Here is a 15,308-nt window from a genome sequence, read left to right as displayed (position 1 = left end):
GGGGGAAAGTGTGACGTGTGACGAGTGACGTGACGGACTGAAGGACTGACGGACTGACGGACTGACAGCCGGTGGAGGTTTGGATAGTATAGGAGTGTAAGTAACTGCGACCTACGGTCGCAATTATATAATGTAGTCATTTTGACCCTAAGACCCAATTACTGAATGTCAGTCTCTAGGTTTTAGGTATTTAAGACACTGATTTAGTATGGCACATTGTGTGCTAGTCCACTAGGAAAGTGGTTCTCTAACCTTTTATTTTCAAGGACACCCATAACTCTAAGAGTGTACGAATGGAACCAAAATTGGATCTGCAAGGGTCCATTTCGTTCCATGTGTACACTCTCGGAGTTACAGACCTGTAAAGGTCATTTAAGGCTATAGCTAATACCAGTAAGACTCCCTAATCGGTAGATAAGCGACCATAGTTCGCTTATCTCCCCAATTACACCAAAAATTTGTTTTCCAAAATAGTCCTGATTGTGGCGCCAGATGGGACAGATGCGTTTTGACTACATGACTGTAGAGATGTGTACCGGTTTGCGTGAAGGGCAAAATCTGTAGGAGCAGGGTCTAAAATATGTTGGTGCAAGAATCGCCCTCATGGTGACGCAATATGGGACAGATTCATGTTGATGACATGAGTGTAGACATACTGTGTACCGATTTGCGTGACTGTAGGGCAAAATCTGTAGGAGTAGTGTCGAAAAATGTGTTTGAAAAAATCGGCCTGAAGGTGGCGCTATATGGGACAGATCCATGTTGATGAGATGAATGTAGACATACTGTGTACCGATTTGTGTGATTTTAGGGTAAAATCTGTAGGAGCAGTGTCCAAAAATGTGTTTGAAAAGATCGGCCTGAAGGTGGCGCTATATGGGACAGATCCATGTTGATGAGATGAGTGTAGACATACTTTGTCGCGATTTGCGTGATTTTAGGGCAAAAATTGTAGGAGCAGTGTCCAAAAATGTGTTTTAAAAAATCGGCCTGAAGGTGGCGCTATATGGGACAGATCCAAGTTGATGAGAAATGAGGGGTGGGGTCTCCGCGCCGCCGAGGCGGACGAATAGGTACCGGCCCCGGCTCTCCCGGTCGCTCCTAGCCCGAGTTACAGCATTTTATGTGCGCTGCAGTGGCAGGGGGTCCTCCATTGGGGGAGCCACCACTTTTGCATCCGTTCTGGAGCACCAGGAGTCGGTGGTCCCCGGGAATTCCCTGTGAGCAGCCCCGTTGGGGTGGTCATTTGGGGGTCCCTGGAGCTCCGGGGGTCCTTGGAGGTTGTAGTTTGGGAGGCAAGGAGTTTGTGTGGAAATTTTGGCATGGATAGGGCCAACGGTGGCGGAGATATGAGTAGGGGAAAAGTGTGACGTGTGACGAGTGACGCGACGGACAGACGGACTGACGGAGTTACAGCCGGTGGAGGTTTGGATAGTATAGGAGTGCAAGTAACTGCGACCTACGGTCGCAATTATTGTCCGATCATTTGTGTATGACTGTATGTCTGTGGCAAAAATAGAATTTTGAAAAAAATGTCCACCACAAGCCTGGTTTTGTTGTCAGTTTGTAGAAACCTGAAAGTCAAAGGTGATCAAGCTTTTGCAGCAGTGGGGCATCCCGACCCACATGTTGAGAACCACAGTACTAGTGCAGTCAACCTTTTCTGGCTCGGGCCCACTTCTCAAAAGTGTTCACTTAACATCCATTGGACGACTGTCTATCCATCTGACCACTGTCCACCCATCTGACCACAGGCCACACTCATCTGACCACTAAGGATGGCTTAAATGCAGAGACTGCTTTCCAAATATCCACTGCCAAATACCACAAAGGCACGTAGACTACATTATTATTTATTAGTTATATGTTCTGAATAAACATAAAAATATGCAAACAGGCAAGACTGTCTCGTCTGTGTAGGATTTTGATTAAACCATCTCTTAAAGGAGTCATCCAGACCAAAACACATATAGGGTTAAATCTGCCTTTTATCATACCCCTTCATACCTGCTTTAGTCGATTTTTTTCATAGCTGCCCCTGTTGCTAGATTTCGGCTGCCCCTGTTGCTAGATTTCGCAGGCTCTCTCATAACTAACACAGTGGATTGTCCTTAGGCTAGTGCGGTCATTTCTTGAGCTTCAAAGTTAGTATTTTTTATTGGATAGTGTTTACACAACGTCCTGAGATCAACCAAACCGCTGTTTTGACCTCACACCCTTACTTGTCAAACGGCTTCTGCTCTGCACCAGAGCAGGGAGCAGGGACGGACCAATTGGAAGATGGGCCCTGTGCAACCACATCGCAAAGGCCCCCCCCCCCCCCGCACCTCCACACCGCCCGCACGCACGCCGCCCGTATACCGGCCCGCGACTGCTCGGCAGCGGCTAGGGAAGTCCCGAGTCGAGCACTGCTCGGACACGCACCGCGGTCCGCTGGGCACCCCAACAACCCAACACAATGTGCGCACTCCACAACCACACCAGACCAAAGATCTGCAACCAGCAGCTACCAATATTTAGACTACAAGCAAGCGATCTATAACTCTCACACGAGCACACAGCACACACACACACACACACACATGGAGGAGGAGAGAAAAGGCTGGCTATAAACTCCACAGTGTAAGTTAGTTAAATGAAGCCATGTCTTACCTTAAGAAAATGACAAGAAAATATCCAATTTTATATTGAGGTGCCCAGATGTCCCAGATGAAAGTGCTATTCCTTGGATGCACACAACACAACGTGTCATGTCATCGAGCTTCTTTGAACAGCGTCGAAAACGTTAGTTCACGTATGGTAAATGTAAAATATCCACATGTCCTATCGATGTCTGTATATATTCCACTGTGAAACAACTGTTTAATTCTGTTATTTAGATAAATAATTTAGATACATCTGGTCCCATGTCTCTGCCATGTTTGACATCAGCGCGCTGTCAGAGAGAGAGGTTCAGGCAGTCACTGTGATTGGTTGAGAAACCAGTAGACCTATACCTCCCGCCCCCCATTCGCTGTGATTGGTTTAGAAGCCATGCTATGGGTGCTTCAAAGGGTCAAAATAGGCGAATTTCTGATTTTCTTCTTCTTAATCACATTGCGTGTTTATATGATCATAAAAGCCTATAAATCGGTGGGCCCCTATTGGCGGTGGGCCCTGTGCACGCGCACACAGTGCACAAGCCATAAACCGTCCCTGGCAGGGAGAGGAGAGGCTAGAAAGGGAGGGAGGGAGGGGTCTGTTTGACAAGTAAGGGTGCCTGTGAGGTCAAAACAGCGGTGTGGTTCGTCTCAGGACGTTGTGTAAACACAATCCAATCAAAAAATACTAACTTTGAAGCTCAAGAAATGACCGCACTAGCCTAAGGACAATCCACTGTGTTAGTTATGAGAGAGCCCGCGAAATCTAGCAACAGGGGCAGCCGAAATCTAGCAACAGGGGCAGCTATGAAAAAAATCGACTAAAGCAGGTATGAAGGGGTATGATAAAAGGCAGATTTAACCCTATATGTGTTTTGGTCTGGATGTCTCCTTTAAAGCTATGCACAAGTATGCATTATGCGAATTAATATTTTGAATACGAGCTTGGTGAAAAAAAAGAAGAAAAAAAAATCCTTTAACTCAAAGCATCTGTTTCATTTAATAGATTTGAGCTCTGGCTATTAAAAAATAGCAGATGTAGAAGTTCACAGCTTGTCACTTCGTGTCGGGCTACATCTGATGTTTTTTAACAAAAAATCTTTGAAAAATCTTTTGAATAATTTAGAATTTTTGACCAAAATCTCTTCTGGGGGTCCATGTACAAATACATGTCATGTTGGGGGTCCTTGGCACAAACAGGCTTGAGAACTACCGATTCAGAAAGCATTTGTGAAATGGGCCTCAGGTCTTAATGGGGCGTAGTTCCTGGCAACACAACATGTTTACCATGTTTAACGAACTTCCTTACGGGAAACTCTCTGCTGTGTTTGGAATGTGAACTGAAAGAGGATTCCTGCAACACTGACGGACATGATTGAAAAGCCATGATTGAAGGCTCATTATCACGCTGCTTAGTGACTTGTGAGTTTGTAGATCATTTATTGTAGATGATGAAGATACAATTAAAAAAACTGCAGATTTTGACAGGTTTTATTCGGTTTTGGGTGTTTGGGAGTTATTTTACTAAGCAGGGCATCACATACACACCCACACCCACACAATAAATACAAAGACAGTTCTTTCACCAATAGTGTGTAAATAGTTTAATATTTTTGAAATTTTAGATTTTTGCTAGATGTTTGGTGGGGCAGACAGGGCATTTAGGGGGGCATTGCCCCCCCTTGCCTATGCCTAGATCCGGCAGTTTACCGCTACGGGACCTGCCGGTCCGTGCGGTGGCCGCCGGTCCTACTGGCGGGACTGCTGGTCCTATCGCTGGCGATGCAGTGCAACTGCTGGTCGAACTGCCGGTCGTGCGGCAGTGTCTGCCGTTGCAGTTCTGCGGCAGGTGCCGGTGCCAGACAATGTATTCACTCTTTCTACTATTCTGTCTTTGTTTCTGTCTAATAAAATATATTAGCTCTAATTACCAACACATTATTTCTTATTATGGCTTTATTCTGTCTTATTATGTCTTATTATGTCTGAAAGTGTACTGTAAAATAGGATGGGACCGTGTATCTTATGCACCAATGAGCGCTCCTGTTAGAGCCTTCAATGTATTTTTTCCTATACCAGCGGGGCGATCAACTGTAAGAAATACGTTTGCTGTTTTGTTTTGTTTTAAATTAACTTTTTTTCACTGGAAAGATTAGGCCCTAGGATGCAACCCAAGTAGGTGATTTCATCTTTTCTTGTTATTACATTCACCCATTCACGCACACATTCGCACACCGAAGGCGGAGGAAACCATGCAAGGCACCAACTTGCTCATCAGGGGCAATCTGAGTTCCCAGAGGTTCTTTTTTTCGCCACTAGGGGGGCGAGAAGAACCTCTGGGCCAAAACTATGATATTCCTGGCCAGGAAGTTGTCCCAGGCTCAGAATCTGAGCTGGGACAATACAGGAAGTAGAGCCCTGTGCAAACCTTCAAAACATTCAGAATAGAAACCAACCAAAAACACTACAACAATATGCAGCCCATGTTTCAAGGTGAATCCTACCAGACTACATCAGGGGAGCAATTAGGGGTTCAGCGTCTTGCTCAAGGACACTTCAACATTAACTTTGCATGGGGGAGCCCGGGATCCAACTGGAAACCTTCCGGTTAAGGAATACACACAGAAGCGAATGAGAAGAGAGCAGTGCAAACACGACACACATGCTCTCTTTGTACAGTATTGGCCATTCTGTCCGTGATGTCAGTTACTTTGTGTATGAGCACGGATCAATACACACAAGTCACACCTGTGTGAAGTGAGCTGTGCAATTTTCTCCTTTCTATGTAATGGAGAAATCAAATACTTATCTTCCCCACATGGGCATACACAAAGCCACGGCTAGTAAAGTAAAGTAAGTAAAGAGGCTAGTAACGTTCAGAAACAAATATCAACATTACATTTGAATGAAAAGAAAAGAAATGTATCGTTTATGGAGCAGTGCAAACCACTCCTATACACATAAAGTAACTGAGGTCACGGACAGAAGGGCCCATACAAGGAGATTTGCACTAGTGTCATGTTTGCACCGCGCACTTCACACAGGTGTGATTTATTTTGTTTTATTTCAAAATGTTTTAAAAATAGAAAAAAGTAGCCGATCTTGAAGACACTTGTATAACTGGCTAAGTATGGCTAAGTATTCAATATGGCTTTTAAGATGTTCGCTGGTTTCCTTCCTACCATAAATGCGTGAAGTCTGTATATGAGTGAGTGTTGTCGAGGAAGTTTGTAAGCTGTAGGATAAAATGATGTAAAGAACCAAATGTTATGTCTTGTGTGTATCATGAGTGGAGTTTCTGGGCATTATAAATTAACAGACTGCAGATGCTCATTTATGATGTATAGAACTTAAATCATGTGCACATATATTCTTGTCACGGCATGATCATGTAACCTGTACCTAACATACTGTCTGTCATAGCATGTTGTTGTAGCTGGTTCTAAGTTGGTTCTCGTGACTTGTTTAGTGCAGCTGGTAGTTAAAAGGAGGTGACAGAAGTCTTTGTTATGCATCTGTTAGCTTCTTGCCCTGCCTCACCTGTTGAAGGAGTGATCACTGTACTATAAGAACTGATGTAAATCAAAGATCTGGGAACCTGACAGAACATTTTCCGATTCCGATTTCCGAACTGCTTTATGTCTTGTTCCTTGGTACCAAATATACTTTGCCTATTCCTCTGAACAATTCTGAACTGTCTTTATTGTCCACTTTGTCTTGATGCACATTCATTAACAGCATGCATGTGTGCATCCGTAGTTCTCCAGAACCAATTGACCAACCGATGGTGGCCCGAGGGAGTGCCGCGCCCGGTGTTGAGTCAGTCGGATAGGGGGCATTTCCAACTTGCATCGCTCCTTCTTCTCGATTCGAGCAATCGAAAAGGGCATCGATAGAAAAATCACTAGAAAAATAAGCAATGGTTGAAGCCGGAATCTGGTCCAGACATGGAGTCTCCCTTCTCTCGCCCTACACTTTACACTCCGTTGGAGTTAGTCTTGCTCTTCTGGGCTGCATCCGTCGCCTCCTTGGCCACAAGAACCTCAGCAAGAGACAGAGGTTTGTTGTCCGACAGCGAAGGAGCCTTGTCCCTCATCTGTTCCTCTGCCGCTCCGTCTTTGATGACCGGGGCGGGGTCAGCCAAAACATCAGCAGAGGGCGGCATGCTGCTGCTGCTGCTGCTCGCCTCCGTACTCCCGGCAGCAGGAGGAGGCGAGTGACAGTTCTTCAGCTTGGGCACAGGGGGGATGACGGGGACCTTGGGCTTGACCTCCGTCAGATACATGATCCTGGAGAGCAGCATCAGGGACGGAGGCATGTTCTCGTTCAGGTGCAGGTCCAGCCACTGCTGCAGCTGCTCGCGGAGCTGCTCGGCACTGAGCCCCAGCGAGCGCATGCCGCGGTCGTGGCACGCCTCATGCAGGTCCGCCGTGTCCATTTTGGCCACTCCGCCGTCCACCACGATCTCCTTGTCGTCCTTCCTGATGGAGTCCAGCTTCACCCGCAGCAGCCAGCGCAGCAGGTTGTTGGGGCCGATGGGCTGCACCTCCAGCAGCCGGCACAGGGCCAACAGCTGGGGGCGCTCCAGGCGCTCCAGCGTCATCTCCTCCTCAAAGTGCTTGGAGAACGCCACGATGTCCCCGGTGGCGGGCTGCTCGCCCTTGTCCTGCGCACTCTGCATCATCTTGAGGGACTCCTGGAGGAACTGAACAAGCTGCTCCTTCACGGCATGAGCCGCGACCTGCTTGCGCTCCTTCTCCGACTTAACCTGAAAGGTGGAGGGCAGCATGTTCGGGAAGAGCTTTATGAAGACGGGGAGCAGGAGCTCCGCGAAGGGGACGATGAGGAAGGTCACAAAGGGGACGAGACGGAAGAGGTCGGCACAGGTCCTCATCAGCCGCCTCCGCTCGCGGCGCGTGAGAGCCTTTCCCTGCAGCCGCTGCCACACCATCGCCCCGGCCACCCTGGTGTCGATGGCCAGGAGCCGAAAGCCGTGGTAGTAGTGCTTCAGCTCGTCCACGACTCTCCGATACAGAGACCGTTTCACCACTGCCGCCTTCTCCTGCTCCGGAGGATGATCAAGAGCCTCAGGAGGAGAGGGGGGAGGAGGAGGCTTAGTCTCAGGAGGCTGCACCCCTGAAGGTTTGGTATCATGGAACCAAACGGTGGAGCTGTGCAGAGAGCGGGTTAGCAGGGTGGGGCTGTGCAGTGAGCGGGTTAGCAGGGGGGGGCTGTGCAGTGAGCGGGTTAGCAGGGGGGGGCTGTGCGGAGCCCAGCTGGTGTGGTGGAGGGTCTTGAGGCAGTGGTAGGGGTGGTGGGGGTGGCTGGAGTGCAAGGAGGGCCTGGCTGTGTATGAGGAGGATAAATGGCTGGTACATTCTATGTATGTTAGGTAGCCTTTGGAAGAGATAGAAGGACAGATGTCTCTCCTGGACAGCAGCAGATCCTCAGCGATCCGTGGTAGTGCTCCTTTCGATCTCGTGACTGCGATGAGCAACCGGGCACCCAAAGCCATTGCAATAACAGAGATATTCTAAGGTCGGCAGCCAGACCTATGGGTGCCGACTAGCATTATATAAGGCTTCTCTCTCAGAGAAAGGGAACAATTGGTCGATAAAGGTCCCACAATAAAGGCTGTAATGTCACAGGACCTTAAAATCATTTGGCCTTTGCCTTACTTTAATCACGCAAAGGTCTAGGATGGACCTTTGGTATGTTCGGTTCAGTTCTGTCACTCACTGCATTCAGTATAGGTAGTAGTATTAAGTACTGGCTAGCGAGCAGTGACGTAGTTATGCCTCTCAGCCAATCATGTGAGATTCCTATTGCAATCACATGATGGCCTATCCATGATGTGAGAGAACTAGAAAGGTGTGCTCAGAGGAACACGTACCTCCCAAGCTGATGTCATATTGATGACATCACTCCATAATTGTGGTCTCGCTTTAGCGAGCACACTTAGTTATCCCAACTAAAACTAGTCTTTTGTTTTTGAGCTACAAATTTCAAGCTCAGCTTTACACAGTTAAATGTGCTTGTATTTTTCTCCTTACAATCTTTTATACTTATTGAGATTTCTGAGTGAATTCCTATGGGAAATGAATGTTTTCTCAGCATTTATATTACTGCCATCCACATTGTTTGGTACTTAATGGAGGATTTCACCACTTTTCAACCTGTCTTCATATACAGTAATAGGTCCTCACTATGCCAGGGGCGGCATAGCTCAGGGGTAGAGAAACCGTTATTAGAGCACAATTCTTTTTCTACTCAGTTTGAGTCGAGCTACGGGCGGGTCAAATCCATCCACCAGTGACATCATCAATGGGGAATCCAAGCTAACAGAAACTGCAGGCTTTCTATTCCTGAAAAGTTGCAATGTTATAATGGAAGCCATTGTTCTCACGATAATAACAATCTAAATATGTTTTTCAAAAATATTGTTTAAAAAAGAATCTGTTAAACGATGATGTCACTGGTGGATGGATTTGACCCGCCCACAGCTCTCCTATGAGACCCAGACTGAGTAGAAAAGAATTGTGCTATTTTATCATGAACATTAGTGAGGACCTATCAAACATATAATTTTCCGAATGTCTGTCTGTCTGTCTGTCTGTCTGAAACAGCGTTTCTCCTCAGTGGCTGGAGCAATTGATCTGAAATCGCATCACCAATAGCATATGAACACACCTACCATAACTGTGAAGCCCGTTTGTCACTTTCACAAATCATATGCTGTATATTAGCATTTTTATGGTATATCTACTATCTATTCTGCATCTAGCATGAGGCATATCTATTCTGCATCTAGCATGAGGCAACATGTTTAACCAGCTGTGTGTGTGTGTGTGTGTGTGTGTGGGCGGGCGGGGGGGGGGGGGGGGGGGTGGGGGGGGGTGTTGACGGGTATTTCTTACATTGATGCTCCTACATATTATCATGCAAGCACCAGTTAAAGTTACTTTCCATCCCTCATATACTGTGTGCACAGTGCACACCCCGTAACCCACACACTGCACATCATTTCGGAGCTCATATCTTTGAACGGGTAAGGGCTAGTTATATGAAGACAGGTTGAAAAGTTTTTGAAAAATGTTATATAAATGTATTTGTGAATACATTTTCTCCATTGACTTTAACAAAAAAAAATGACTTCTCCCAACTTGGAGATGGCGGACATCATAATGTCTGACATCATAGACGGTCTATGATACTGACACAGTACAGTATGTCCATATATGGGCATTCCAAGATATGGCCTTAATAATGATGATCAGGGATCTCCTTTTATGGGCATAAAGGGACAAGGACTGACACAGAGATCTCCATATTTGGCCATTTATTTATTATTTAATTATATTTTCCCATTAACTTGAATCAAATGGCTGATGCGAACGTATATTACCCCTTCCCTACTCCATCGTTTTGATCCCAACACACCAGACCAATGTATAAAGTGCAATGTGGAGAGGGGAACATTATTTCACTGTTTATGGGAATGCCCAGAGATCATGAAGTTCTGGAAAGAAGTTCTGGGTATATTATCTGTAATGAGCTTGGAGCTACTGAATGCCCTTTCACCTTTTTGAAGCACTCCTCTCTAAGCCGCCCGGAACCCTCCGTAAGTTTGCTAGGCCCACAAAGTTACCAGATCTCTTTTTAATAACCACTGTCACTAACACTACACTATACCTTTAAGTTAACACAAACAGGTGTTATAACCTTTCTCATTTGTATAAACCTACTATTACTGTATATGCACCTATTACTGTACAAATACAACTTTCTCTGAATAAAGACTGAACTGTCTATGAAACCCTCTTTAACTGGTGAATATTATTACTATCTACAGCGACTTTATTTTATAGACCAAGAATATTGCACCTTTCTTGAGAAATGTAGACCATAGGTCTGGATGGAGAATGCCAAAACCACAAAGACAATATAAAGTGTGAAACTGTTACCTTGTAGCTTTCTCCCAGGGACTGTTTTTTGGAGAAAAGCAGCTTGACTTATTTGATACAAAAGAGCCCACTGCGGACAAACTGTCCATCCGGTTAGGGTTGGGAATTTGTATTTTATTGTCTGCCAAGCATACCCAACTGACACCTGCACGCGCAGTGTCAGTCACTGAGAAGGTGAAAGACTTTTTAAATTAAGAAAATATACTTGTTGATTCTTACCAAAAGTCTAACTCAGCTCCAACAGCCAGAAGTTGCCTTGAGTGCCCTGAGGTGCTAACACCTCTTTCCCATGGAAGCGGAACTTCCCCGAAGGGAAGTTAAAAAGTCAAAACCTTAAAAGTTGTAACTCTTAGAAAATGAATTCAGACAGACACCAAGCAAAAGTGAATAAAAAGCTTTAGTGAAGTAAAAACAGTTACAAATTATAAGCTCACCAATACAGAAATTGGTAATGAAAATCAAAAAGAAGTACAGTATGTGTACTTAACTAAACAGAGTCAAACTCTCTCTAAGTAGACAGAAAAAGAACTGCACTGAGCTACGGATACACAGCCTTTTATAGGGTGCTCCGCTACAACATCTCAATAGGGTTACACACACACAGCTTCAGTTTAGCACACACACATTTGGCACGCGCTTGTGCACGTACATGCATGAACATGCACGATGTTTCGCAATGAAGACAGTTGAAGGCCAGACCAACTCCCCAGTCCACGTGAATTTGGGGAGTTCTCCGGTTCACATGTTAGAAGTCGACATGTTGCCCTTTACTCCCTCAGGAAGCGCTATCTCATGTTGGCAATAAGAAGATAACGGTTCGTTAGCGCGGTACAGGAATGTCGGGGAGTCGATGATACAGCCTGGCACCATCTACAACCCCCCCCTTTTTCACCCCAAGTCCAAGGCCGTGCCTCGCAGGTGCAGGCAACGAAGCGGCTAGTGTAAACAGTATGTCATGTTCTGACTATGAGTACATTCAGTTTTTAACCTTTACCCAATGTCAGTGAAGAAACCACGTATATATGTAGTTCTCGCATGCACATACAGTATATCAGAAATACAGCATACATTATACAGTATATCAAAAATCAACAGCCTATGCTTAAAGGAAGCTTTTCTACATTAGCAGTATATATGCATCTACAGTACTAGCACACTAACTGCTTAATAAAATGTATGTCCCTTTTTGTTGATTAACATATGGAGAATATATTGGGCCATAACATTACTTCTTCACCAGCTCACTGGCGAGGAACGTGGTTGCGTTTCTCCTTCCTCTTCCCGGCCTGCTTCTCCTTTGGGGCAGAGGTCACAGGGGTTGTAGGTGCCTGGGCTGGAGCCTGCACTGGGGCAGGTGCTGGGTACAGAGGTTGCAGGTTTTGCATGGGATAAAAGGCCATGTGAGGCCCAAGCTGTGCCACCGGAGCTTGCATCTGCTGCAGAGGTTGTTGTTGGGGTGGTGGAGGTGGTGGCATGGCTTGGCGATCCGCAGTGGCAGTGGGTCCAGGTGACTGCTGTCTGTCTGAGCCCACAGATCCTCTGCGCTTCTCCTGGCGGTTGTCTCCCTTGCGGCGGGCATCGCGGTGGTCACGGTCATTGTAGTATGGCTTGAAGGACCTGGGTGCCACACCCTTGGGGTCACGAGCAGGTGCTCCGGGGCCCCTAACACCCCCTCTGGCACCCTGGTTCTTCTCGAGTGCAGCCACAACATCATCGGATGGCCACACTTTGGGGTCTCGAGTAACCTCTCGAATCCCCTGGGAATTCTTCTCCCATTTTCCCCGGATCATCCTGGGGCCCAGGATGGTTTCCAGGATGCCGAAGCGGTTTCGCCCTGCTGCCTGGGTCTCGATAGTTGCCCACACTTCGCCAGACTGGTAGCGTAGGTTGTTTTGCATGACCCTGTAGGTGGTCACGCACACAGGAACGATGGAGCGCCAGTTGTTTCCCACCAAGCGGCTGTAGATCACCGACCGCTTGATGGAAACAGTTTTCAGCAGCACGTAGGTCTCCCAGTTGGGTGTCAGGAACGGATCTTTGTTGGACATATGCCCTCTGCGAATGCCCACGATGTCCTCCCAGACCTGGGGGATTTTCAGGCTGTCATCGGCGATTTTAGCACCTTTAGTATTATACAGCTGCATTCTGGGCATCCCAGCCTCCTCGTCCTCGTCGTCTTGGGTATCGGCAGGGGGAGGAATCACCACCCTCCAGACTGCCCCTCCTTCGAGCCCAGAGGGCTCAGAGTGTTCATCCATTGGAGCCGGAGTGGTTGCTCCACTCCGGTCCTCCTCCGGTTGGCCCTCGGAAAGTAAGTCATTTTCCTCAGGATCCATGGCAAGAAGATTGTCATCGTCCATGTCATCCAGGCTGATGATCTGCTCTTGTCTCTCGCTGGCCATGGCTAGGTCGTAGATGGGTTTAAATTCTTCACGCAGAATATTAAGTGCCTGAGCAACGTCCATATAACAGCCAACGGGAGTTATGACAAGAGCTAGCCTGAGGGGCTCCTTTTATGCAGCGCCTCAGGCCACGGCTCCTCCTCATGGGAGGGGACGCCCCTCCCTCTGAGCTCCTCCTCTCTTTGCACACATCCATTTCAGCATGTCCTTGAGAGCTCTGCCCACGCCCCCCAAAAGGCCCAGGCGGTACAGTACTGAGAACACGATAAGCCATCCCAGTAACATCAAACAAGGGATAGCCCATTTGAGCACACCTGCTACAACTCTCCAGGAGGTCTGAAATACAGATGTGACTTCTTCGAACGCCTCTATAGTCCCTTCCTTTACGGACTCTCCTATGTCAATAGCCGCATAACCTTCTATTGAGGTTAACAGAAATGTGGCCGACTTGAAATCACCCCAGCCGGTCCTAGGCCTTTTCCTGTAATCCGCCTCAGGCCATCGGTTAGGGTGACACGTACCATTAGTCATGTTGACTGCATGAGTTTTGGGGTACACGGCCTGCATGGAGAATGTTCGGGCCGTCCATCCGATTCCCGGATTCAATGATGGCCTCCCTGAGACTAGGTAATCAGATGGGGGAGCCCATGGCGTGCCGAAGTCCATGAACACTGAATCACATGGCCCTAAAAGGGCTCCCACCCAACCAGCCTGTCCACAGGTGCCATAACAATGGCAATTGCCTTTGCCGTTGTTGTTACAAAATGGACCGTTGGCAAATCCCCAACGATTCAGTAGGTACGCATCGGGCGGCCAGAAGTAAGGAAACCCCTTGTCCAAGAGCCTAGCTGACACAGAGTCAAGGGGTCCACACCGTTCAGTCCGCCCTGCCCAGTCTAGGGTGTCCTGCTTCGGTCCTAGTGGAGACGTAGGGGAGGCCTGGTAGCAACGTACCAACATCGCCGGTGCCCCTACTCCCTCTGTTGGGTTGACAAACTCCCTTTCTTGTCTTCCTATCACAGGCCTCCACCTCCAGGAATCATATTTCTTCTCCAACACAGGAGAGTCATACCAGTGCATGTTGTTCCATGCATGCTCCTGGGGAGGAGGATTGCGTGTGACATAATATCGTGCCACCATTTTCTTAGCGTCACAACCTATTTCGGCAGCTTGGTCCCTTTTAAGGGGACCCCAATTGATCCATGCGACCTCATGACCATCGCCCTCGGTCACGTGGGTTATGGTTCTGGTGGAAGCTATATCCACCATGGCAGAAGTCGCCTCATCCACATGGGTTGCTGGATGAGTGTCTTGGGTTGTACACTGGCTCTGATCTTCCAAGGTACAATACTGCTTTCCCCTGATACCATATGTAGTCTGAGGATACGCTCCCACCTGGGCTCCTGTGGCCTTGTACGTAGGTTCCAACCCCCAGCGCAGGATAAAACCAGTGTCGGTTTTCTTCGCTAATATGAGGGGTGGAGGAAGAGAGATTTTTCCTTGGTTCCGATCGTCTTCTGGTAGTCTAGAGAACGGCTTTTGGGGGTCTTCCCTCTTCCAATCCAATATCCATTCCCGAACAGGCCTTTCAGTCTTGTCCGGATTGATATTAGGGTTCGGCCTGGTCTCTTCTGGAGGATCTTTGTTATTTCCCCCCAGAGTGACCATGAAGGAGCCCGGGTAAAGAGTAGGGTTGGCCCCTGATGTCCCTTCACCCCGCCCGATTAATTGGCGCCATGAATACAGTTGGAATCCCAAAACTTGGGCCGCAAACTGTTGATGAAGGAACATCTTCAGCCTTTCCTCCTCTGTGTTCCCAGGTCTAGCCCAGCACTTATCGAGGAGTTTCACTTCTTCGTTCGTCAGGCCCAAACCCGCATAGTTTTTTATGTTGTTTAAAGGCCCTTCATGATCCCATTTACCCCACGAGGTCTGTGAGGCTGTCAAGTCAGGGAACACCCTAAACCTCCTCAGCATAGTTCTGAAGTCTACTCTGCATGAGGATTGACCAGGGATTATAGTCCCATTCGTGCGGACAGTTAGGGAGTCCCGTGGGATCCCCATCCGTTTTCCTTCACGACAGATGGGTATTAGTTCCCCCATCTTGTTCGCTAGGCGTTTGATGACTTTCTCCACCGTAAGTCCCCTCCATGGGAGGTCGGTGGGGTCGAGCTTGGCTGCTACACACGTGAGCAATGAATCAACCACCTTGGTTCCCCATGGACCCTCTATTGCCCCAACCTGGTCAGCTGATAACACCGGAGTGTCCATGTAGTATAGAGTTTTCCCACCAGCGAGCGGCC

The sequence above is a fragment of the Nannobrachium achirus genome (assembly GCF_963921795.1).
Source record: "Nannobrachium achirus genome assembly, chromosome: 17".
Classification (NCBI taxonomy): domain Eukaryota; kingdom Metazoa; phylum Chordata; class Actinopteri; order Myctophiformes; family Myctophidae; genus Nannobrachium; species Nannobrachium achirus.
This window is presented reverse-complemented; position numbering follows the sequence as displayed.